We start from the raw sequence: 26,122 nt of genomic DNA, 5'->3' as shown, positions 1-26,122 counted from the left end.
AGGCACATCAACTGAGTCATGTCTGAGTCTTCTGAGGCCCCAAATCATGAGAATCACCATATAGCACAGCCAAGTGTGTGTGCAAGGCTGGCAGGTTGGGGAGGTATGGTCTCCAGCCTCTCTGCCCCACTACACATCGAGGACAGAGAGGCCTGCAGGACATTGTCCAGGGGCCTAGAGACCCACAGAGGGTGGGAATGTCCATCCCCAAGCCTGAATCTTGTTTCAGCATTCCTAAAACTGGATTATGAACACCTGGTTCAAGCTCTGGTACCACATGGGAACACAGCAAGTGGCATAGGGGAAGCTCTATGAATGGTGGAACAACGCTGTGGCATCCTCTCTCTGTCTCTGTCTCTGTTGCTCTCTCTCCCTCCCTCTCTTTATATATATTGAGTGAATATGGCAAGGGTGCTGCGGCACTCTGCTATTCTCTGTGCTCTGAACTGTGAGTGGGGGTCAAAGTAGCCAGCCCCACCAGGTGACTGCCAACACAGCTGCCAACAGCCTCCAGGCTGAAGCATTGTCTCCTGGCAGGTAGGGATTTGAGTGCAGATGGCAACACTGAGGCTTGGGGGGCGAGAGGGCCTTGTGTCAGTGCACATAGCTCCTGGGAGTATGCAAATGTGTGCAAGCTCAGGGCTCCGTGTGCATGAAGGTGCATGTGCACATGGCAGATGTCTTTGCTGGTGGACGTCACCATGCTGCCCTCTTCTCCTCGCCCCACCCCCACATGGCCTCCCCACATTTTTCCTGCACCAGGGAAGATCCATCATTTCCTTTTCCTGTAATGATGTTGACCTGATTAAAATTTTTATTGGATTTCACAAAATAATTTCATATACAACATTCCCCGGGGGCTCGGTTGGAGGAGGCGATGGCAGAGGCTGGCAGGGAATGAGAGGCTGGGGGTTAATATGATAAGAGAGAGAGAATGACAAGTGGATTTAGAAAGAAGTGGAGTTGAGAGGTGTCTCATGTGTGGTTGGAATGACCGGAGGCAGCAGCCTGGACAAGGAGACAGCGACAGGGACAAAGGGGAGGGGCTCAGGGAACTACAGACAGATGCTCCCCTCCCCCCTCCTCCCCTCTCCCCCACCTCAGCTTACTCCTCTCCACTAGGCCTGGAATTTCAGGGCGCCCTGCTATCCCAAGGCCAAAGTCAAGGGAGCCTCCAACTGGCAGCAGTGGAGGCTGGGCCTGGGCATCCCCCTTTCTGCCCCATGTGGCCACACCATCGGTTCACCATGGGGCCTGAGGTTCAGCTAACATGGCCTGGTCACCCTCTGGCTGAGTAGCCTTGGGAGGTCACTTTTTAAAAATCTTTAAAAATTTTTAAATTTATTTATGATTGGATAGAGACAGAGAGAAATTGAGAAGGGAGGGGAGATAGAGAGGGAGAGAGATACCTGCAGCCCTGCTTCACTAATCCTGAAGCTTTCTTTCTGCAGGTGGGGACCAGGGGCTTGAACCTGGGTCCTTAAACACTATAATGTGAGCGTTTAACCTCACTCCTTGCAGCCTGTCGCAGCGGAGTGTGGGTGAGGTAAACTTGACTGACTCCCCAGCCCCAGAGCCAGCTCTTTAACTGCAGGGAGCCTGCACTGGGGCTGTGCTATTGGCCTCCAGGCTCACCCCTTCTAGCCCTGGGTCCTAGCCCAGTCCAGGACAGCCCAGTCTGCCCAGGCTGATAGGGGCCTTTGTTGGCACAATCTCCATCAGAACAGGAATTAAATCTGTCCAAAACATGAGAACGAGTAGCCACAGTGGTAGACAGGTGTCTATCTTTCTCTCCCCCTCTCTGCCTTCCCCTCTTCTCTCCATTTCTCTCTGTCCTATCCAACAATGATGACATCAACAACAACAATAACTACAACATTAAAAAACAAGGGCAACAAAAGGGAATAAATAAATATTTTTAAAATGGTAATCAGGAAAAGTAGAGTCACCAGCAATACCCCTGGTGGAAAAATAAATTAACAAAAAAACAAAAATAAAAAAAATAAAGCAGTGGCTGTATTCAGGCCATGGAGCCTCCCAATACCCCATCTGCCTCAAAGTATCAGAATACAGAGATTCAAGAGATTAAGTGGGGGCCAGGCGGTGGCACACTTGGTTAAGCACCCCTAGCCAGGAACCCCATCCTGGTGGACACCTCCTTACAGCAGATGCAGCAGAGAGCATCCACCACTCAGAAGAAAAGCTCACCCACCGTAAGGCACCTAGGGCAGACCCATGGGAGGCTGGAGATGGGCTGAGCTCTGTGACCACGCCAGATCTGGAGACAGCCAGGTCCAGCTGAGAGCAAGGTCCCCATGCCCAACAGAGGGGATGGGGGAATGAGTTAAAGAAGCAGCCTAAGCCCCACTTGCCAAGCCTTGCACCCTGACTTGGGGTTATGTGCACCCCAAGACATGACATAATTCATGCAAGGGCATACTGTGACCCCTCTGATATCCCTGGTTTTCACTATGAATGTATACTGGTGGAGCCAGGAGTTGGGGGCATCATGAGGTGCAGGATAGAAAACTACTCTGGGCATGGACAGTGCAAATGAATTAGCTGGGGGCACTGGGGTCTAGACAGTAATGAGCAGGCAGATGCAGGGGAGGTGCAGGGGGTACATGGGAGGTAGAATGGGAGGCTGAGAGATGGGCGGGCTCAGGTATCCAGCTCAGAGACTGCACACTGAATGAGACAGCCCCAAGCGCCCCAAGCTCAGGCGGAATCAGATTTGCATTTTGTATTAGGCTCTGGAGCACAGCCTGACTGGAGGGGACAGGAGGACCGGAGAGGCAGCCAGGTGACATATGGGGTGCCTGGCTGGGGTGAGAGTGGGGCCATGGCATACACGTCACCCAGAGGTGGGATGCACATTGGGGGCCATCAGCTGTGGACAACAAAGGAGGAGCTGGGTTGGGGGAGGCAGACTAGATCTGGATGCTACGGGTTAGTGAGTGAGATTGGGGTGCCCTGGGGAGCAGAGCAGGGGGGCAGGAGTTTACTGAATCCCACTCTCCAGAGGGCTAGGAGCTAGGTTTTAACCCTGCTTCTCATGCCAGCCCTCCCTAACTCCAGCAGTCCCCCCACTGTGGGTTTTTTTTTTTTTTTTTTTTTTGCCAAGTGGAGCTATTTTTATAGGTGCTGGGACATTCAAAAACATAGGCAAAGCTTACAGGGCAAGGTTCCTTCCAGGGTCTCACTAAACCCAGGCTGAGTTTAGTGGGGGGGGGGGATGGCAGACCAGCCTGTCCACCCCAAATATTTTTTCCCCATTGCTGGGTAACCACCAGTTGGCCCAGCCAGCTTGGCATCTGTGGAGCCAAGGACTTGGAAGGAAATTCTCACTCTGCTCTGGGCCTGGAACCAGAACTGGTCGGAAGAGAAGCGAGAAGTACCCTAACTGTCTTCTGCCTGGGGTGGGGTAGCATGCTGAGCCTCCAAAGCTGCACCCCTCGCCTACCCAGGGGGTGATAGGAAGCATGAAACATGACTAGTGGCTTCCCAGGGAGACCCTGGCTGCATGCATAATGGTCTCCTGAGGTCCCACTGGGGTGGGGGGAGGGCGTGGCTGGAGCCCTGCCAGCTTCTATGAGGAGCTGGAGCAGGGACAGTGGTCACAGTCTTTTCCAGGCACAAGGGGCCTTTCCTTGCTCTGACTTTACATCAGAAAAGCCTTCTCTGGGGGTCAGGTGGTAGCATAAAGCCAAGAATCTGTGTAAGGATCCCAGGTGTCTATCTTTCTCTTCCCCTCCTTTCTCAATTTCTCTCTGTCCTACCCAACAACAATGACAGCAATAACAGCAATAATAATAATAACGACAATGATAAAACAACAAGGGCAACAAAAGGGAGAAAAATAGCCTCCAGGAGCAGTGGATTCCTAGTGCAGGCACCGAGCCCCAATGACAACCCTGGAGGCAAAAAGAAATGAAAAGAAAAGAAAAGCCTTCTCCAACTCAGTCCTCACCTTCCCAGGTCCCCTTCTATCCACCAGGCAGGGATGCTCAGCTGAGGTTCCTGTGCCCACACTCCCCCACAAGGCCTCTCCTCACTTCCCCTCTCCTCTTGACAGCTGGAGACATAGCCATACGGCTTCCTCCATATATTATGTCCATTCAGGTCTTCTGGGTCCCAGCCTGCTGGTTCTTCCTCCCCCCCCAGCCCCCCACCTGCCACCACCAACACACACACACACACACACACACACACACACACACGGACAGGGACTTAGGCTTAGAGAGAGCTCTTCCTCTGTCTTGTCACCTGTCTTCTGAACCCTCCCCACCCCGACCTCTGGCCACACAGACACGGGTAACCTCTGCCCACTGCACAGACAGCAGTACTGAGGCCAGAGAAGTAGCTGCACAGTATTGTCCAGAGAAGTCAGGCTCTTGGGAACTCAGTTCCACTGCTATGCCACCTCGCTTGATGTCTCTGGCCTCAGGCTGCTCTGAGTGAACCAGGCAGGAAACTGACACCTGCCCGCAAGCCTGCCTGTCAAGTGTGTGGGGGGAAAAGTACCTATGTTTGGCAAGTTTTGGTTCTTCCCTGGGGCAGTGGTCCCCAGCAGGCAGCAGAGTGGGCAGAGTCTGCCCAGAAACACCAGGTCTTCCTGGAGCCTCCCTCTGGCCTGGGCCTGCATGAGTGGAGGAAGCCCTGAGCTGGCTTTTCAGTGGAGAAAGATAGACTCCTCATGCCTGGGGAGGGGGGTGGGCAGTGACAAGGAGCTGGGTTACAAGGGATGCCTCTGTGTCTGTCATCACCCCTGCCTCCAAGGGTCAGAGCACTCAGCACTCATGGAAGGAGACCCAGAGCCTGCGCCCCTCCCTTCTAAGTCAGTGCTAAGTGACAGCACCCCCAGGTCCCTGTCCAGATGGCCACTGCAAGCCCTTCTGCTGCAGAGAGCCAGTGCCTTTGCTTTTTCTGAGGCCAGGTGGCTCAGGCCTTGAAGCCACCAGTGTCACGGCCTCCCTGCCAAGTGCCCAGGTACCAGCTCACAGAGGGAAGCCAGCCACATCTCCCAAGTCACCACCAGTTCCCCTTCCCCAGTGGGGGTTGGTTGACTACACACTTATCATTAAAGGTACTTTGCCCAGTTCCTCATCTCCTTGTCTCCTGAGAAGGTACCCTGACTTCCCCCATGTCTCCCCCCACTTCCCGTTCTTGGTCCTGGAGGTAGAGTTGACTGTCCTCCAACCCTGTGACCATGTGGTCAAGATCTGGCTCAGCTTCAGGCACATACCCCTCAGATAGAAACAGGAAGAGCTAATTCCAGGCTTTCATCTGCTTCATTTATGTGTTGACCCACTTATTGATTTTTTAAATTTATTTATTTATTTATTTATTTTCCTTTTTGTTGTCCTTGTTGTTTTTATCATTGTTGTGGTTATTATTATTATTGTTATTGATGTCATTGTTGCCAGACAGGACAGAGAGAAATGGAGAAAGGAGGGGAAGACAGAGAGGAGGAGAGAAAGACAGACACCTGCAGACCTGCTTCACCGCCTGTGAAGTGACTCCCTGTCGGTGGGGAGCTGGGGGCTCAAACTGGGATCCTTAAGCTGGTCCTTACACTTTGCACCACATGTGCTTAACCCGCTGTGCTACAACCCTAACCCTCTACTGATATTTTAAAATGTTTACTTTTATTTTTTTTTAATTTGATAGGATGGTTAAATTGTGAGAAGGGGAGATAGAGAGACAAAGGGATACCTGCAGCACTGCTCTGCTGCTCATGAAACTTCCCTCTCCCTGCAGGTGGGGGCACAGGGGCTTGAATCTGCGTCCTTGTGCATGGTAACATGTGCACTTGATCAGGTGCACCACTGCCCAGCCTCCTGGTCTATTTATTTTTTAAAATTTTTATTTATTTATTGATAGAGACAGAAAGAAGTTCAGAAGGAAGGGGGGCAATAGGAAGAGAGAGAGAACTGCAGCTTTGCTTCAACACTTGTGACGCTTCCCTCTTGCAGGTGGGGACCAGGGACTTGACCCCAGATCCTTGTGTACTGTAGCATGTGCGCTCAATTAGGTGTACCACCAGCTGGCTCCATGTGTGTTGGTTTATGAGGAGAAACAGCAGAGCACTGCTCATCTCCTGCATGGAGTGGTGCCAGGAATGGAGCCTGCAGCCTATGATTATCCTGGGCCTGATGGAGATTGCATGGAGCACTGGGGCTCCCAAGGGCCCTCCCTACACCAGTCCAAGGAGACAAATGCAGGAACCTGTGGACCCTCTTTTTCTTTTGCTTAAGTCAATTGGAGTTGAGTTATTGCCACTTGTACCCAAAAGACTAATTCAGGAATCAGTCCAGAGATGGAAGTGTTCAAAGGGCAGGGACAGAGCCCTGGGGCTCAGCTGCAGGGATGTCCATCTGGGCTGACGGTGATCTGTGAGTCAGCATCCCTGGGGACAGTCTTAGTGTCATGCCACATTCTGGCAAGGACACCACCCCAGCCTCACCAGGTCAGGAGCCCAGAGAGAGTCCTGTCTGGAGAGGATCTACTCAGGTCAGACTTCTTTTTGGTGAACTGCCCAGTGCTTCCTGAGTCCCCCAACCTTTTGGGGGAAGGTCTCTCAGAGGGTTGGGATGGGATCAATGTCAAATTCTAGGCAGAAACACTCAGCCCTGGGCCTCTCTAGAAACCCAAGCCAGCCGGAGGAGGTAGTCACAAGGTGAGATCTGAGAGGGGGAGTGCAGGAGGGAGGTGTGCAGAGAAGAAAGGGCCACTTCAAAGCTCATACAATCACAGTGAATTGGGCTGCCCAAGATGAGCTCTGGCTGCTTCCTAAATTATGCAGATTTGTGCAAATGTTATGCAAATTAGCCCCATGGAGGTGGCAGGGGGCACTTGCTGACAGCCCGGCTCTGGGGCCTTCTCCTCACTAAGCCTCAGCTGCTTCCGGGAGGAGGGGAGAGGAGCTGTCACCCCTCCACACATCCCACAGGAGGCAGTGAGGAAGAGGACAGAGCCTGCCCCCCTCCTGCTGCTGGTCCCTTATTTCTGGTGGAGTGGGATTCCCTAAAGCCAGATTCTCCAGCCAGCCCTCCACATCCATATACCCCAGAAAGAGGTTCCAGAGAAAGTGACGGACAGCTGGGTCTCTGTCCACCAGTGTCACCCAAGGTGTCTTCCATCACGGGACCAGGAGTCTCAGCAATGTCCAGCTCTGCAGGCTGGGGTCAGCCATCACAGAGTGTGGCGAGTGTGGCGTCCGGGGACCCAGACACCCAGTGACTTATTTCTGGAGGCCCAGAACCTCCTCTGAGGCCACTCCAGCCTTGAGGCTCTCCGCCCACCTTGGCACTGTCCCCACCCCCACCTTCTCTTTCTCTTCTCCCCCTTTGAGCTTCACATTGATGAGAGGAACAACCCGCAGTGACTCATCTTTGCTGAGTAGTTACTTTGTGCCAGGGTCATTATCCACGTCTCAGAGCCTTGCCACGGCCTCTGAGCTGGGATCTATTATTAGCCCCACTGTTGAGACGCAGAGACGAGGGGCCTGGGGTGGGAGAGGGGAGCCAGCTCTTCAGAGTGGAGGAATTGAGGAGGCAGGAGGGCAACCCAGCTGGTCCTCAGGGTGGGAGCCTCTGGCACCACAGCACTCACTTAGGAGACCCATTCTTCTTCTTCCAGGAAGCCCACTCAGACTATGTAATACCAAAGCCAACTACTAATGCCAGTGTTTGCTTATTTACAATGAATCCAGGCCTAAGGACTATTTCTACCCTTGAACCTGTGGCTCCAGGATCCAAAATCTGTCCTAGAATTTGACCACCAAGTCTAAAAAGAGCCTTCTATGCTCAGGGCTACAGTATGCCCCCACTGTGGGCCAGCATGGACCTGGGCGATCATATCACCTGTGTGCCAGTGGATGGGGGAGAGGGGTCTAAACCTTCCCAGTCTGGCCTTCCAGAAGCTGTAACAGGGGCCCAGCTCTCCATGAGGATGTCTCCCTGCCTTGTAGAGATGGAAGGGAAGAGAGTCAGTTATCTGTGCCCTTCCTCCACTTGTCTATCTAGTACCTCTCACTCCCCACCTCACCCCCACCCTCTAGGCAGACCAGCCTAAGGACTCACAGACAGCATCCTTACTTCCTCTCCCAGAATGAGAGCTCAGCCCAGACAAGAAAGGTAGCCCTGTGGAGGTGGAAAAGGCCCCAGGGCTGCTCTGGTCAGCCTCCGAATGCAGGTAAGCACACTAAGTAAGGCAAAGAATGGGTTCCCTGCCAGATCCCCCCCCAGAGCTGGAACCCCTTTGAGGCTTGCAGATGCTTTTGAGAATCTACAGGAGGGCTGGTGAATTGTGAGGTTAAAGAAAAGCCCCGAATATTGAGAACAGCCATTAACCTGAAACCAACTGTTCCTTGTTCTGCGTAAATAATTTCCACCTGTACCCACCCTGTGATAACTATAAAAAGGTGGGATGGAAAATGATCAGGTCGCAGACCCTTCCCTTGCGTGGAAGGGTGTCGGCAGCCTAACCTTAAGCTTGCTAATAAAGGCTCTTGCTATTGCATGTGATTCTGGTCTTTGTGTGAGATCAGGACTCGAACCTCTTGGCGTACCATTGAAATAGCTCCGAGCCCAGTCCCCACTGCACTGAAGGAAACTTTGTGGTCTCTTTCACTGTCTCTCTGTCTAAGACAAAAAAGCAAACTTACAGAGTATAAAGGAAGCTATGACACTACCCAGAGGCAGAAGGATGAAGGACAAGCTGGCCATTCTCATACCCTGGCCTCTCTGCTGTCCTCTGACCCTGAACTCAGTCTCAGAGCTGATGGCTTTGCACTCCAGAGTTCTGACACTTCTAGTCTGTCCAGACCCCATATCCTGCTTCTCACTGAGTCAGGGTACATCCTGTGGGTCAAGGGACACTGTGGTGGGTGAGCTGGGGCAGCTTGTGTCATCCTGGTGGTGGCCAGCCTGTCTCCACTAGTTCACCTGTTATGGCTGGCCATGTTCCTAATAGTCCCAGGGTGGCAGTGGCCTGTGAGACTCGAGGTCTGGCATCCTCAGGCAGAGGGGCTGGAGGGCAGGGGCAGGTGCAGGAGACCTGGGGAAGTCACCAGCTAAGCCAGCACCAGTGTTCCTAGTCCAGGCAAGACATCAGTGCTGTGTAGTATGGATGTCAGTCACACAGTCCTCACACAGTACCTGAGCTCAGTAAGCACTCAGGGAGGGGGGTCCCCAATCCTCTCTTGTACTTGTGACCTTGGATGGCAAGTCCCAGCCACATCCCCAGGCTCTCCTTGAAGCATTTTTGGTTTGCAACCATGTGTCTCCCCTCACTGGGAGACTTTGGGGGCAAACCCAGTGAGCATAAGCAGGGAGTGGCATGGCACCATGTGAGGGCAGGGCACCAACACCTGTACTGCCATATCAAGAGCAAGAGTGCCAGGGCCCTGGGTTTGGCACTGAGCACTCCGTTGCTCCCACAGGAGAGAGCACATCTTAGGCCTTTTTCCTGTTATGGAGTAGACATTGTCCCTTAGTCATGTGGTCCCTGTGCACCCAGAGACAGGGTTCAGCTGGGCCAGATGTAGGCCTGACCTGCAGGGGGCTCTCAGCATCACTGGTCCTGATGGCAAAGATCTGGGGACAGCTGGTATGGCCTTCATGGGGAACTGTTCAGAGAACTGAGGACCCACCATTGCGAGAAGGTGTGAGAACAGGTGCACAGAGCAAGGCAGATCTTAACACATCATGCAAAGACTCACCCCACCCCCACCAAGCTTTGAGGGGAAAGCAAATCCTAATGGCTAGGGAAACAGCTTAATTGGTAGAACAGATAACCTTGCTTCTATGAAACCCTGGGTTCAGGTCCTGGTTCTGCATATGACTAAACAGTGCTCTGACTTCTCCTTTTCTCACTGATAACAGAGAAATCTTATTTGTCACTATTTATCTTGCTGATAATAGAGAAATAAAATATTCAAACTTTTAAAAGTATCTGTTTGTTGACAATGGAGAAAGAGGTGAGAGAGAAAGAGAGAGAGAGAGACAGAGAAGAGAGCATGACTCTGGCATAAGTGATGCCAGGGCTCAAACTCAGGACCTCATGCTTTTAAGTCTAATGCTTTATCTGTTGTGTCACCTCTCAGGTTGCTGATTTTTAATTTTGTTTCTTTCAAATACACACACATACACAGATATATATATATATATATATGGAGAGAGAGAGAGGTCAGATCAGAACACTATTCAACACTGGCTTATGGTGATGCTGGGGAATAAACCTGGAATTTCGGAGCCTCAGACATGAAAGACTTTTTGCACAGTCATTATGCTATCTCCCTAGCCCTGTTTTTTTTTTTTTTTTTTTTTTTGTACATCACTCTGGCATAAAATCAAGCTTTTAAAAAGTATTTTATTGGTGGCTAGGCAGTGGCACACCCAGTTAATTGCACATAGTATGAAGTGCAAGGACCAGTGCAAGGATTTGGGTTCGAGTCTCCAGCTCCCAAAACAAGTCTGCAGGTGTCTTTTTCTCTCCCTCTCTATCTCATACTCCTCTCTCATTTTTCTCTCTGTTCTACCCAATAAAATAAAATAGAAAGAAAGAAAAAATGGCAACCAGGAGCAGTGGATTCATGATGCCAGCACCAAGCCCTAGCAGTAAATAACCCTGGAGGAAAAAATAATAATAAATAAATTAAATTAAATTAAATTTAGTTTTACTTTATTTCCTAGAGACAGAAAGAAATTGAGAGGAGTGAGAAAGATAGAAAGGGAGGCAGGAAAGGTGACATCCTTAGAACTGCTTCACTGCTTATGAAGTTTCTCCCTTGCAGGCGGGGAGTGGGAGCTTGAACCCAGGTACTTACACATGATATGTGCACTCAACCAGGCAGTAGTGCAGCAGGTTAAGTGCACGGGGCGCAAAGCACAAGGACCAGTGTTAGGATCCCGGTTCGAGCCCCCGGCTCCCCACCTGCAGGGGAGTCGCTTCACAAGCGGTGAAGCAGGTCTGCAGGTGTCTTTCTCTCCCCCTTTCTGTCTTCCCCTCCTCTCTCCATTTCTCTCTGTCCTATCCAACAACAACAACATCAATAAAACAACAATAATAACTACTACAATAAAACAACAAGGACAACAAAAGGGAATAAATAGATATTTTTTAAAAAGATATATTTATGTTCACTATGCACATGATGCCATTTATGTGTAGATAGAAAATGTGTGTGTGGGGGGGGATCTGCCAGTACATATTCAACTCTTTTTCTTTCTTTTATTTTTTTAGTATTTATTTATTCCCTTTTGTTGCCCTTGTTTTATTGTTGTTGTTATTGATGTCATCGTTTGTCGGGCTAGCTTCACGGCCTGGAGACAGATGACCAGGGACTCATGGCTGAGCTGGGCAGCAGTATCTCTTTATTCATGTAGAATGCAGCACAATCTAAGCCATCTAAACTAAACTATCTATAATCTATATCTATAATCACAATCCTGTCCTTATATATACTTGCCAAGTAGGGTGGAAACAAGATGTGACGTAGAGAAGGTGGAGCGAAAAGTGACTGGTGCAAATCAGGGTGTACTATGAGAGGGGGTGGAGCAAAAAGACATGAGCCAGTGGGGATTAAACCAATGCCCTGCAGGCAGGGTGGTGCTTAGTTAACAGTGGTTATGTAAATAGAATACAGTGTTAAGCAGGGGGAATTAAACCAATGAAAAAGAAGGGGTCTTAGAAGCATACCAACAATCGTTGTTGGATAGGACAGAGAGAAATTGAGAAAGGAGGGGAAGACAGAGAGGGGGAGAGAAAGATAGACACCTGCAGACCTGCTTCACCCCTTATGAAGTGACTCCCCTGCAGGTGGGGAACTGAGGACTCGAACCGGAATCCTTGTGCTGGTCCTTGCATTTTGTGCTGTGTGTGCTTAAGCTGCTGCGCTACCTCCACACTCCCCTTTTATTATTTTTTAACAACCAGGGTTATCACTGGGGTTCAGTGCCTACATGACTCCATCATTGCCAGTGGCCACTGTTTTTCTCTTCTTTCCTCTGATAGAGGGTGAGAGATAGAGAAGAGACACTGTACATCCACTTGACCAGTCATGAAGCCGCTTTCCTATGGGCCCTCCCATATGGTTGCTGGAGACTCAAACCCTCATCCTCACATGGCAACATGTGCGCTCTACCGGCTGAGCCACCTGCTAGCCCTCTACATAGCAGACTCCTAAAGATGGCAAACAACAAAGGACATCTGTGAGGAGACAGACTCCAGCATCACAGGCTTGTATACTGCTTGAGAGTTCATGGTGAGAATGTATTCATGTATTCATATTGCTTGAATATATGCTTAAATATTTTTAAGCTCACACGACCGTAAAATTAAATATGCACACACATACATATTTCGAAAGGCTGCCCCAAACTCCCCCCCAGGTGTGGAGAGCCCCTGCTTGCTCTGCTCTGTTTCCTGCCCTCCTGCCTGCAGCCCCAGCCCCTGCTTCTCCCACTCCCACACACACACCCCTTCACAGCCAAACTCAATAGTGCCCTGGTTTCTGAGCTCAGGGCTTCTCAAGTGTCAGCCCTGTTCTGTGACCATCCCTCAGGCCTGGTGAAACCTAGACCCCCATCAGCTTTGCTACAGCTACTCCCTCCTAGCCTGGAAGGAAGGAGTCAGGAATGTCGGGCTGGGTGCAGCCTTCAATCCTGTGGAAACGGCTTCTTCCCACCATGATGCAGCCTGGACCGCATCTTCCTCTGCAGGAGAAAGGGTCCAAACCCAGCTCTGTGTCTGCCTGGCTGCTGGACTGGAGTACCAAAGGAGACAAAGCCGGGGCTTCTATAAAGGCATGGAGGCCCTGTGAGCAGCAGTCATGGAATCCAGGATGGGCCACTTGCAACCCATTTTGCAGGCGGGGAAGTAGAGGCCCAGGGCCCAGGAGACCAGCCAACCCAGAGCTAGAGCAGCCTGTCAGTGTCCTTCCCTGCCAGCTCCCACTGCAGAGAAGCTGGGAGCTGCTGCAAGAGCTGCCTGGAGGGAGCAGCCAGGCCCAAGGGCCCTGGACAGACAGGCAGCTGGATATTCTATGAATAAGACCTGGTTCCATGGGCCCTCCAGCTCCAGGCTGAGCCAACCCAGTAGCATGGCATAAATATTTGAAACTGTCTGATTGACTCCCCTCCTGTGATGACTGCAGCCTGGGTTTGGGGGTGGAGAACAGGGACAGGAGCTTAGCCTCCACCCCCACCCCAAACCCCAACCATCCAGTCCCCCATACAGAAGTCATAACTATTTGTACTTGTCTTTTAGTTTTATTTTATTATGATAGAGACAGAGAAATATGGCCAGAGAGAGGGGGGGGGAAGAGTGATGCCAGGAGACTTGCTTCACCTCTTATGAAACTCTCCTTCCTGCAGGTAGGACTTGAACCTGGGTCCCTGAGCAAGGTAGCCTGTGCACTTTACCAGTTGCACCACCACCCAGCTCCATGCTATTTGTACTTGTTTCTAAAAATTGAGCACCAGCCTGAGAGCTCACAGGGGAGTGAGGGGAGCACTTTGGGGGGGGACACAGGGAAGGCTCGCTCCTCTGTTGTGCTTGAGTGGGCTCACACATATCAGCCCTTCTCAGAACAATAAGTGAGGAATGGCTGCAGCTCCTGGGGTCCCCTGTCGCTGGTCTTGCTTGGATACTAGAGAGAAGACAGGAAGTTGTAAACAAGGACCCAACCCCGGGAAAGCCAGCTGGGGTGAGGAGGACTGGCTATCCACAGTACCATCTCAACCAGCTCCTGGCTGAGGCCAACTGTAGCAGGTGCTGACTTGGCCTGCAGGGGCCAAAGGCCTCTAGTCTCTGCCTGAGTTCTGCCACAGAGTGTTAGAGCTGGGCAGCCTGACTCCCACCCCAATTTTGGCTGAACACACAATGGCCAAGGGAGGAAGTTGTCCAGCCTGAAGGGCATGTCTGCACAGAGTAGAACCAGGAGCCAGGCAGCTTCCCAGGCCTGAGCCAGACTCCTCCACAGTGTGTGGGGAGGCTTCTCCACCCCAGCTGTCCTAGGTTATGAGCAGCTTGCTGGGCCTACAGCCTCTCCATCCTGGAGCTCTGCCATGAGGTGACGGGGCCACAGCAAAACCCTGCCCAGGGACCTCCCGGGGATCCAACTAATATTGTGGACACACACAGCTCCCGAGACCAGCATGGACAAGTGTCCCTCAGCACAGCCCCCTCCTCTCTGCAGGCCAGACCCCTGCCAGCCTCAGACCCAAGCAGAGCCCAGCAGCCTGAAAAAGACAATAGGAAGGGGGCCGAGCCATGGCACACTTGGTTAAGTACACACATTACCATGTGCAAGGGCCTGGGTTCAAGCCCCCCTACTCCTCTCATGCGGGGGGGGGGGGGCACTTCATAATTCGTGAAGCAGGTCTACAGGTATCTCTCTGTCTCCCTCCCTCGATCTCCCTTTCCCCCCTCAATTTCTCTCTGTCCTGTCAAATAAAATAGGAAGAAAAAAATAAGGGACAAATGGCCTCTGGGAGTTGCGATTTTGTAGTGTTATAATCAAGCCCCAGCAATAACCCTGGTGACAATAATAGTTAAATACATAAATAAATAAATACAAACAGGAATCTCTCCCCCCAGCTTCTTCAGGGTAACTAGGGCTCAAAGAGGCTCAGAGCAGGCCTGGGACACAACTCTAGAATATCAGGTAGCATTCCAGCCCCAGGAGCACAGGGACAAAGGAGTCTATTGGGGGGAACAGAACTGGGAGGCACCCCTGGGAGGAGGTTGAACTGGGTCTGAGGTGCTGGATGTGCCCCAGCTGCTGTGGGCTCAGTCTCTCCCCTTGGGCTCTTGCACCTATGCATGCATGTGCATGTACACACACATGTGCAAACCCATACCACGCACATGATTGCATGCATTGTGACATGTGCTTCAGTAAACACAGGAATATGAAAACCAAGTGCGAGTATGTAAGGTGGCTTCTGGCAGGGGGAGGGGGAGGAGATCATGGAGGATTAAATGGCCTGGTGGGCCCTCCATCAACCAACCTCCTCTCAGGGAGCAGATTTCTCAGGAGGAGAAGGAAGGGGCAGGGGTCTGGTACTCTTCTCTCCTTCCCTCTGGCACAGCACACATGTGATCACATTCTTTACACACTGTACATTACATGTGTGCCCCAAATCAGAGGCAGAGGGCCAGAAGGACATAGTTCATCGTTTCTCATGTTTCTTTTCTTTTTTTTTTTCCACCAGGCTTATTGTTGGAGCTCCGTGTCTAGATGATGAATCCACCACTCCCAGTGACCATTTTCCTTTATTTTTTTTAATTAGGTAGGACAGGGAGAGAAATTGAGAGGGGGCAGGTGATAGAGAGTGAAAGAGACACCTGCAGACCCTCTCCACTGCTCCTGAAACTTCCCCGCTGCAAGTGAGGAGAGGGGGCTTGAACCTGGGCCCTTACGCATGGTAACGTGTGTGCTCAGCCAGTTACGCCCCACCACCCGGCCCCCAGGACATGGTTCTGAGCTAATTGGCTACTGCAGCTGGTCCTGCCTGGCAGATGAACAAAAGCCCCTTGCTGCCCTGCTCGGCTCCCCACCCTCTCCTGTCTCTCTGTTGAGCCTTCAGCTTTGTCCCTCTGTCCCCTTTGGCTCTCACCCATCACCTTCCATCTCCCATGTAGGAATGTAGGTGGGCCAGGGCATGAGCCCACCTACATTCCTGTCCTCCAAAGAGCACCCCCACCCCGACTCTAAGCAGATACCAAGGGTGCTACCAGGCAAGCAGGGCCACTACTGATGCAACACAGGTGACACACAGCACAGCCTGTCATTTAACCCCAGGGCCCAGGGCTGCAGCTCGGCATACGTCACATGCTTAACACGTCTGAGGACCTGCTTCTATCCCTGGCACTCTACCCACCCCCTCTAATGCCCTCCACAGATTCAGGTTGGGGATGATTCTCATTTTGTTCATTTATTTTATCAGAGCACTATTCAGCTCTGGCTTATAATGGTGCTGGGGATTCAACCTGGAACCTTCGGTGTCTCAGGCATGAAGTGCTTTTTTTGCATAACCGTTATACTATCTCCCCAGCCCTCTCAATTTAAAAATATATATATTTATTTATTTTATTTACTTATTTGTTGGACGGAGACAGAGAAATCAAGAGGGAAGGGGAAGATAGAGGAGGAGAGAGAAAGAGAGGCACCTGCAGCTGCTTCCTCGCTGCATGAAGCATGCTGCCGACAGGTGGGTTGAACCAGAAGACAGAACCTGGGTCCTTGCACATTGTTATATGTGTGCTCAACCGGGTGTGCCACTGTCCACACCCTCATTTTATTTTCTGTTAGTGAAGTGGAGAGTGTTATCTGGTCAGAGAATCTGAGCTGGGAGTCACAGAAACCCAGACTTCTTGTCTATCCCTATCTCTGTCTCTCCTGAGCACTCTTGCCCTTCCCATGGTCAAGGAACCATCTGTTTGCACCTCTGATGCATTTCCCCAGCCTAGGGACTCTGCTTCCATCCACCAGCCCTCTAATTCCTCCATCACCCCCCAAATCCAAGCCCTGCTGCCTCTGGGCACTGCCACTGTGTTTTCCCTGTCACTGCTCCCCCAGGCGGGGGTGGGGTGGGGCAGGCGGGGGGACAGCAGCGGCCACTTGCCACCCTCCCCTGCCAGCCTTTCCCAACCAAGCAGGGAGATCTCTGCAAACCCAGGCCCTGTCACCCTCCCTTACAGCCTCACAGCCCGCCCCACCCCAGCGCTCAAGGGCAACCTGCAGGGTCTGTGTGGGTGCTCCAGGCCCATACCCTCACACTCTAGCTGCACCTGCACCAGCACACTGGCTGGCTGGCCTCAGAGCCTTGGCTCATGCTGCTCCTCCACTGGGGTGCCTTGTTCCCTACTCTGTACCCAGAAAACTCCACTTCCAGCCACAACACTTGTCTTTCCTCCTCCCTGAAATATATCTTTCCCGAACCCCTGATCTGCAGCAGCCTCCCTCCATCCTTCTTGCAGACTCTGCAATGCTCTTTCCTTGGGGCACCTGTCACTCTAGCTTGCTATCACATATCTCTTCATGCATTTAGCTGTCTGACGCTGGTTCTTTCACCAGAGGTACCTGCATTTTCCCACCACTAGGGGCAGTGCCTGGGAGAAAGCAGGTGCTCAGCAAACACTGCCCAGAGTGTGGGCTAGTGGAGGAAGGATGGAGGGGACCCATCAAGAAAAGGTGTCAGGCTGGGGGCCTAGGAAAACAAGGCCCCATCCACCCTCAGATTAGTGCTGGGAGCAGTGGTGAGAGCCCCCCGTGTGGATCTGAGGATCCCCTGGCACGTGCAGGAATCGGAGTGGTGCATATCCTGATGGTTGCATGGAGGAAGTGTGTGTGTGTGTGGGGAGGGTGGTGGCAGGCCTCACGGCTGCAGATTTGTATTCCTGACGACTTGTATTCCAGGCCTTGTTTATTTCTCTTTAAAAACGCGGCTGCCATGCCAAGAGTCGTCGCCGAATTAGCTGCGAGTGTGTAATTTTACAGCTATTACCCGGGTGTTTCTGTGACTTGGGTAATAAGAGGGAAACAGAAGCAAACAGCCTCAGAGGCCGCTTTGCAAGGAGGCAGAGGAGCTCCAGCCTCAGCTGCTGTCCCCTTCCTTCCATGTCCCCCTTCCTGACAACCCCTCTGAGTCACACCTGGCCCAGGGGTCCCAGAGCCCCCATTCTGAACCTCTCAGCTCTCCATCCACCCTGGGTAAACAAATCTATCTCCAGGGCTTCATCCCCCGCCCCTCACAACTCCCCTCATCCTCCTCCTCCACAAAGGCAAACAAAGGCCTGGCCTAATTATGTGATATTTCCCTTCTCTGGTGGCTAATGGCACCAGAGCGCGTGTGACATTTCGCTCCCTTTCCTCTATTATTCTTGCTTATTATCTGGCTGCTGCCGGAGGCTCTAGGCTGAGGCTGGCACTGATGCCCACCCACTCCCACCCCCCACTCCTCCTCTTCCTCCTGGCTCAGTCCCTGTTCCTCTCCCTTGTGAGAAGGCCTAAGCTTGTCCTTGAGCCCCTATGGTACCCTCCAGAGCACAACAGGGCTCAGCAGAGGTAAGGATGGGGGGTCAGCCTGCTCTCCTTGACCTTGGCAAGTCCTCAAGACACTGGTGAGCCTGCACACTCACCAAGCGGCCTCTACCATGTCCCTGCCCCTTCCGTGTCTCAGTTTCCCTACACACACACACACATACACACATACACACATACACACATACACACACACACACACACACACACACACACATATCATGAAGAGATAGGAGGGTGGGGTAGTAACATAATGGTTATGCAAAGAGACTTTCATGGCTGAGGCTTTGAAGTCCCAGGTTCAATCCCCCCTCCCCCACACCAACCATAAGCCAGAGCTGAGCAGTGCTCTGGAATAAAAAATAAATAAATCTAATGTCATGAAGAGCTAGGACTGGTTTCTCAAGAGAGAGTTTTCCTGTTCTTTTTTATTATTGTTGTTGTTGATGTCGTTGTTGTTGGATAGGACAGAGAGAAATGGAGAGAGGAGGGGAAGACAGAGAGGGAGAGAGAAAGATAGACACCTGCAGACCTATTTCACCGCCTGTAAAGTGACTCCCCTGCAGGTGGGACTTCAAAGCCTCAGGATCCTTACACGTTTTGCACCATGTGAGCTTAACCTGCTCTGCTACCACCCAACTCCCAAGAATTTTCCTGTTCTTAAACCCCAAAGGCAGTGAGGGGTGAGTATGAGTGTCAGAGTGATGGGGTACCCCAGGGGTGTGGGGTTTTGCTGCAAAAGGGGTTGGTTGGGCTTGAACCAGGATGGGGGGGGGGGTTGGCACAGAAGAAGCAAAAGTGGAAAACCCATATGAGGATAGCTGGTCTCAATTTCAGCACACTGGGTCATGAAAATATCAGCTTAGGTAGCAAGACAGCTCACCTGTATAGTGTGCTGCTTTGTGTGTGTGACTAACCCAGCCCCCACTACACTGAAGAAAGCTTCAGTGCTATGGTCTCACACACACTCTCTCTCTCCTTTATCTATCTAAAACAATAAATAAATAAGAAGGGAAAAGAAACACCAACTTGGTTTTTCTTCCAAAATTGCACTTGGAAGATAAAAAAAAAAAACTACAAGAAATAAAGAAAAAAATTAAAAAGTAACACCTGTCTCTCCTAAATATTCCTCCATGCAGACTTTGAAAAGCACAGCAGAGGGGCCGTGGCCCGCATATTGATCGCTCACTCGCTTCCTCTGTCACCGAGTCACTCACCAATCAGGCAGGACACCTTCCAGGTCAGTGCTTGTGGATCAAAGGCATTTGTCAAGTATCTGCAGGGTGTCCTATGGTGTGGCCACAGAGCACTAAGCTCCAGCCCTGAGGGCATCTGGGCTGCCTCTGGTGTGGGGCTCCATGAGATCCCCGGTCCAATAAGTAACAGCCACCTGACAACCCCAAAGCTTACAGACTGAAGGTCAGGGTTAATGATGCTCATGAATCTCTTTGCTGGCTGGGCGGTCCTGGATCAGGGCAGGCTCAGAGATTCCTCTGGGGTGGGGGGCGGGGGGGGGGGGCAGTGTTCCCTCAGGCAGCTGCAGTCAGCCAGAGCAGCTGGTTGAGGATGGCCTGGGGTGACTCCATGCTCACCCCCACCCCAGACTCCCTCATACAGCAGCGCAGTCTGAGCATGTCTCCACATGGGAGCAGATTTCCCAGAGAGTTGATGGAAGCATTCCAGGGCTGTTTGTAAGCAATTCGGAGTCCCTTCATCCCATCTACTCCTTCCCCAGAGTCCTTTGCTTTGGTGTAACACACCAAACACCATCCAAGTTTCACTGCAGATTTTCCCTAACTGTCCTTACTTAAGTTCCATCTATGAATATGATCATCCTGTGTTCGTCCTTCTGTTTCTGGCTTACCTCACTGAAGAGGTACACTTGTTTTTTCTTTTATTTGTTTTTCCTTTTAATTTTTTTTTTTTTTGCAGAGTCAGGGCCTTGCCCACTAGCGATTTCGACACTCCAGTTGCTTTCTCTCTATCTTCCTTCCTTCCTTTTCTTGTCTTCTTTTTTTTTAATTGCTATTGGGATTTTGTGCCTGTAAGATTCTACTACTCCTGGTGAATTTTTTTTTCCTTTCAGTTTTAGTGAAAAAAGAGACGCACAGAGAGAGAAATAGAGAGAGAAGGAGAGTGGTCTGGGAGGTAGAGCAGAGGATAAAGCACCGGGCCCTCAAAGCATGAGGTCCTGAGTTTGATCCCTGGCAGCACCTGTACCAGAGTGATGTCTAGTTCTTTCTCTTTCCTCATATCTTTCTCATAAATAAATAAATAAAATCTTTAGAGAGAGAGAAAGACCACAGCTCCACTCTACCATTCAGAGTTCCCACTGGTGACTTGCATGGTGCTACCATGCGGTTCATACCCAGTTTTTTTTGTTTTTGTCGCTCAGAGAGACAGGAAGAGAAAGACAGAGAGAGGGAGAAACAACATAGCACCAGAGCTTTCCCCAGTGATGTGCTGCTCCCATGTGGCATTTGTCCTGCCCAGTTCAGTCATGGCTCCAGCCCCAGGGTTAATTTCTCAACTCTCATTTCTATTCCATTGATCTATGAGTCTGTGTTATGCCAGCACCATGTTGCCTGGATTACCCTAGCTTTGTAGTGAATTTCAACATTGGGAAGCAGGAGTCTGCCAACTCCGTTCTTTTTCAACATTATTTTGGCTTTTCTCCGTCCTTTGCATTTTTAAATAGACGTTGCTTTTTAGAGCAGCTTTAGCTTTGCAACAAAATTGAACAGAAGGAACAGAAAGTTCCCACACACCCCTGACATTACAGATGCAACGTCCTCCTATTAGTAACCCCACCCCCACCCCTGAAACAGAGCTGAATTTGTTATGGTCCATGAGCCACCAGCCTGGCACCATGGCCCAAGCCCACAGGACACACTAGGGTTCATGCTTGGTATTGCAATTCCCGTGGGTTTGGACAGATCTTTAATGGTATGTATAATGTGAATGTATATGGGAAATTATACATGCATATTATGACGGATAGTATCACTGAAGTACACAGACTAGTTTTCCTGCCCTAGAAGTCCAAAAGTCCTTTTTTTGAAATCAGGGGATTTTCTCTACTCACTGCTTTTTTCTCTCAACCCCTGGAAACCACTTTTTTTTTTTTTTTTGCTGTCTCTATAGTGTCACCTTTTCCCCTAGAATGTTCTAGAGTCAGAAAGACATAGCATGTAATATTTTTTCAGATTCACCTCATTCCTCTTCTAACATGTTTAAGAATCTTCCCTGTCTTTTCACAGTTTGGTAACTAATTTCTATTTTGCACTGAGTCGCATTTCATTGTCTGGCTGCTCTATGATTCATACTCACATTCTGAAGAAGACCCTGGTTGCTTTCATGAGTCAGCACGTTTTTATGACTGGTGCTTCTGTAAACAGCTGTATTCAGGTTTGTGTGTGAACGTTAAGTCTTCAGTTCCACTGGGGAAATACTAAGAAACGCAGCTACACGGCTGCTGTGTCATATGGCAAGAGTGTGCATATTTCTGTAAGAAACCGCCTCATGGGGGGTCGGGCGGTGGCGCAGTGGGTTAAGCGCATGTGGCGCAAAGCGCAGGAACCGGTGTAAGGATCCCGGTTCGAGCCCCCGGCTCCCCACCTGCAGGGGAGTCGCTTCACAGGCGGTGAAGCAGGTCTGCAGGTGTCTGTCTTTCTCTCCCCTTATCTGTCTTCCCCTCCTCTCTCCATTTCTCTCTGTCCTATCTCCAACAACGAATTGCATCAACAAGGGCAATAATAATAATAACCACAACGAAGCTACAACAAGGGCAACAAAAGGGGGGGAAAATGGCCTCCAGGAGCGGTGGATTCATGGTGCAGGCACCGAGCCCTCATTGTCTCAGAAGTGACTATGCCATTTTTCATTCCTACCATCAGCTCCCTGCATTTACTTAGAATGCCGAGGATCATTTGTCAATTTCCTCAAAAGAAAAGAAAAAAGCATGTGGAATTTTGATAAGGATTACATTAAATCTATCCATCTATTATCCACTGAAGGAGGATTACAGTTTTAACACATTATGTCTTCCCATTCATGAATATGGGATATCTTTCCATTCCTGCCATTCTTTTTTTTTTTAATGTCTTTCAGAAGTATTTTGACATTTCCAGTGTTCAAATCTTGTGCCTCCTGGGTTAAATATCTTCCTAAGAATATGGTTCTTGGAGGTCTGGGGAGCTAGCCTAATGGTTATATAAATCATGCTTGAGGCTGCAAAGTCCCAAGTTCAATCTCCACACCACCGTACACTAAACCAGAGCAGTACTCTGGTTAAAAACTAAGTATAGCAGAGTGGGACGCAAGCCCTAAGTAGATAGGTTTGTTTTATGTTAGTCTAGAGAGGATTGTTTCCTTTTAATTTCATTTTTCATTGTTATGTATATAAATGTGATTGATTTTTGCATATTGATCTTGTACCATGTGCTCTGCATTGCTTAACTCAGTGTTTCCCAAATGTATCTGTCTAGGGGAGCTGGTGCTTCAAGTAACATTGATCAACATTATCCAGAGTTAATTTTCCTCTGCGTGCCTTGAGGAAACTTGAGTCAGCCTCACAGAATGACCTTGTACTTCCCCATGACCCATGTGGCTGTGTGCTTCCAGATCCTTGTTCATGCCATGCCTCATGGGGGAGTATCCTGCCCATCTTGTCTGCTCAGAAAACTCCTGTACCGGCTTCTTCTTCTTCTTCTTTTTTTTTTGCAAGTCATCTTTTACTTGCGATTAATAGTGCTTTGCAGGATTGTTAGATTACAAGGTATAGTCCCACATCACACCCATCACCAAAGCTCTGTGCCCCCAGCCCCCAGTGACAGCCACCATAGTTCTCATGAAGTCTTAAGGAGATTTTGTTTACTTCTTTTTTGTTTGTTTGTTTTATTTTTGTTCTTGCGATTTCTTTCTTTTAATACTTTTTAATTGTTGGATAGAGACAGACAGAAATTGAGAAGGGAGAGGGATATAGAGAGGGAGAGAGACAGAGAGACATCTGCAGCCCTGCTTCACTACTCATGAAGCCTTCCCCCTGCAGATGGGGACCAGGGGCTTGAACCTGGGTCCTTGTGCACTGCAGTGTGTGCGCTTAGCCAGGTGTGCCACTGCCTGGCCCCCTTGTTCTTTCAATTTCATGTGTATTAGTCATCTAGGTTCCAGATATGAGTGAAGCCATCTGGTGGCTTTATTTCACTTCGTTGCTTATTTCAATAAGCATAATCACCTCCAGTTCCATCCTTGGTGTCCAGTCATCTGTTGATAGGCATTTAGACTGCTTCTATGCTTTGCCTAATATGAATGATGCAGCTATGAACATACGTCTTTTTGAATCAGTGCTTGTATGTCTTTTGGATAAATGCCTAAGAGTGGTATTGCTGAACCTTTAGCCAATTGAATTTTCATTTGTTTAAGAACTCTGCATACAGTCTTCCAAAGGGGCTGTGCCAGTTTGCATTTCCAGCAGCAATGTTAACAGAGTCCTTTATTCTCCACAACCTCACCACCACCGATCGTTTCCTGTTTTGCTGATGGAGGCCATTCTGTGGTGGAATCGCAGTATAGTTTAATCTGCATTTCTCTTGACAAGTGGAACATTTCTTCATATGTGTGTCTTTTCTTTAGAAAACTGCCTATCCAGTTATTTGGCCCACTTTTTTTTATAGTTGTTGTTTTTTTTTTCCTTCACATTAAAAGCAAACTACACAAAGACAACCAGTAACTGGGAGAAGATATTTGGACATCACACATCTGTCAAGTGATTGATATGAAATATCTATAAAGAACTTGTACAGCTCAACAAAAGAAAAGATAATAACTCCTGGGCCTGCTCCTGAAGCCTCCTTCCCTGTATCTCTTGCCCTGTGCCTCTTCTCCATCACCCCTGGTGGACATCTTCTCCCTTGCTATTTGGACATGAGGTCATTCCACCCACTTCCTGTGCTGGCTGGCATTTATCTATTCACATCTCTGTCTTCTCTAGTCTCCTACACCTCAAGGCCCAGGTTCAGAGGGAGTGGCCATGTGCTTATGTCATGAAAGCTCATCTCTCCCCTCCCCTTTCTCCTCCCTCACACCATCCTCTTTTCCTGGGCTTAATCTCAGTCCACAGAGCCTGCATGAGTCCCAGAAAAGTCCCTGCCCAGCATAGCACCCCAACATGTCTTTTGGATAAATGCCTAAGAGTGGTATTGCTGAACCTTTAGCTAATTGAATTTTCATTTGTTTAAGAACTCTGATGTCACTGGTCCTTGTCAGCAGAAGGGATATATTGAGAGTGCTCATAGGACTGTCTTGGGACCAACAGCCATGGACTGGGCATGTGGGTCTGTCCTCCCTGGCTTTGATTCCCATTGGTTTCCACCTGTCTGAGGAATGCAGGGGACACCTCTACCAAGTGTGCCACCATCTGGTCCCATATTTTTTACTTTTTTTTTTTTTTTTTTACCAGAGCACTGCTCAGCTCTGGCTTATGATGGTTTGGGGACTGAACCTAGGACTTTGAAGCCTCAGGCATGAGAGTCTCTTTGCATAACCATTATACTATCTACCCCCGCTCTGGTCCCATATATATTTTTTGTTTTGTTTTGTTGTCTTTGCCTCCAGGGTTATCGCTGGGATTTGGTGCCTGCGCTACAAATCCACTGCTCCTGGAGGTCATTTTTTCCACTTTATTGCCCTTGTTGTTGCCCTTGTTGCTGTTGTTACTGTTATTATTGTTACTACATTGTTATTGTTGGATAGGACAGAGAGAAATCGAGAGAGGAGGGGAAGACAGAGAGGGGGAGAGACAGATAGACGCCTGAAGACCTGTATCACCACTTGTGAAGTGACTCCCCTGCAGGTGAGGCGTTAGGGGCTCAAATTGGGATCCTTACTGTGGTCCTTGTGCTTCGCTCCATGTGCTCTTAACCCACTGTGCTACCACCTGGCTCCCAGGTCCCATATTTTTTAAACAGTTAAAAAACTGCCTGGTCACAAGCAACCAGTGGCACAGCTATATACAAGATACTGGGTACTATACAGCAAACCCTAACAAAAGGACTTTTCAAAGTTAAGCCAATTACCAAATAATGTGATGATAACAATAACTATCCATTGTCTTTTTGAACCCTAAGACAGCAGGAACCTCACATCTCCACTATAGATAAAGCCTATATTTCCCCCAGTCCTGGAACCTTAAGATAGGGCCCACTTTCCCGCATGCCTCTCCCAATCCATATCAAATAATATTGCATCTGCCGATCGCAACCTAATCAACGCAACGATTGCCACCTCAACATGCTTCAGCTCAGACTGTGTTCAGAGACTTCAGGTGTGGAATGACAACCCTTCAGCTTCATTACTCGGGTGAGACCTTTCCTTTCATAGTATTCTCTAATTCCATCCCAGGTGGATCACTTTCTAACAAAGTCCCAAAACCTAGATATAGACCAGGTTCTGTGAGAGAGAGCGTATGTTTACACATATCCATAAACTACTGCAAAATATATACCTGAAAGCAGAAGTACACTAGAGTTTGCAGTGAGTACCCCCCCCCCAACACTTCCTCTCCACTATTCCAACCTTTGGGTCCATGATTGCTCAACAATTTGTTTGGCTTTGTATGTTAACTCTCTTTTCAGCCACCAGGTTCCAGATGCCATCAGGATGCCGGCAGACTTCCCTGGACTGAAGACCCCACCAATGTGTCCTAGAGCTCTGCTTCACCAGAGACCCACCCTACTAGGGAAAGAGAGAGGCAGACTGGGAGTATGGATCCACCAGTCAACGTCCATGTTCAGTGGGGAAGCAATTACAGAAGCCAGACCTTCCACCTGCTGCAGCCCACAATGACCCTGGGTCCATGCTCCCAGAGGGATAGAGAATGGGAAAGCTATCAGGAAAGGGGATGGGATATGGAGATTGGGTGGTGGGAATTGTGTGGAATTGTACCCTTCCTACCCTATGGTTTTGTTAATTTAACCTTTCTTAAATAAAAAATAAATTAAAAAAAAACTGCCTGGAATAGTCGAATGGCACAGGTTTGGGATCCCAGTACCAAGGGCAAAACAAAATAAC

The 26,122-nt window shown here is 49.7% G+C and overlaps 1 long non-coding RNA gene across 1 annotated transcript; it reads left to right on the top strand.

The window, feature by feature from the left end:
* The first annotated feature begins 6,451 nt into the window (after positions 1-6,451).
* Positions 6,452-25,854, top strand: LOC132533330 (uncharacterized). The gene is made up of 4 exons (XR_009545208.1): positions 6,452-6,513; positions 8,063-8,196; positions 19,192-19,292; positions 25,687-25,854. It is a non-coding gene; the product is annotated as an uncharacterized LOC132533330 (long non-coding RNA).
* The last annotated feature ends 268 nt before the right edge of the window (positions 25,855-26,122 follow it).

This window comes from Erinaceus europaeus, chromosome 16 (genome assembly GCF_950295315.1).
Source record: "Erinaceus europaeus chromosome 16, mEriEur2.1, whole genome shotgun sequence".
NCBI lineage: Eukaryota > Metazoa > Chordata > Mammalia > Eulipotyphla > Erinaceidae > Erinaceus > Erinaceus europaeus.
The sequence above is the reverse complement of the archived record's forward strand: the minus strand, read 5'-3'. Positions and strand labels throughout refer to the sequence as shown.